A 311-nucleotide genomic window follows, 5' to 3' on the forward strand; every position below is an offset into this window, starting at 1 on the left:
CTTTTTTTTTTTTTTTTTTTTTAATATGTGCTGTAACCCTGGATCCGGCTTTCCACGTCACGAAAATAAGCTCCAAGAAGGGGAACGCGCTTAGCATGGGGTCGGGAGCGAGCACTAGGAAGCCCTGACTGTACAGTTGTGCGTGCGTCTGTGTGTGTGTGTGTGTGTGTGTGTGTGGGCGTGTGCGTGTGTGTGGAAGGAGAGAGAGGACGGCAGCGGGAAGAAGTGGCAGAGTAAAGACAAATTTTAGAAAAATAGCAAACAAAAAGAAGGAGAAGAGAGTGAGTGCGGGAAACATTCTAGCATTCCTT

At 47.3% G+C, this 311-nt stretch overlaps 1 protein-coding gene across 5 annotated transcripts in view; it reads right to left on the bottom strand.

The window, feature by feature from the left end:
* Nucleotides 1-311, bottom strand: part of Slitrk3 (SLIT and NTRK like family member 3) — an 11,888-nt gene that overhangs the window by 7,650 nt on the left and 3,927 nt on the right. The gene's annotated exons all lie outside the window — the stretch shown is intronic.

The sequence above is a fragment of the Fukomys damarensis genome, unplaced genomic scaffold, assembly GCF_012274545.1.
Source record: "Fukomys damarensis isolate Sample0158 unplaced genomic scaffold, DMR_v1.0_HiC HiC_scaffold_12, whole genome shotgun sequence".
NCBI classification, from domain to species: Eukaryota; Metazoa; Chordata; class Mammalia; order Rodentia; family Bathyergidae; genus Fukomys; species Fukomys damarensis.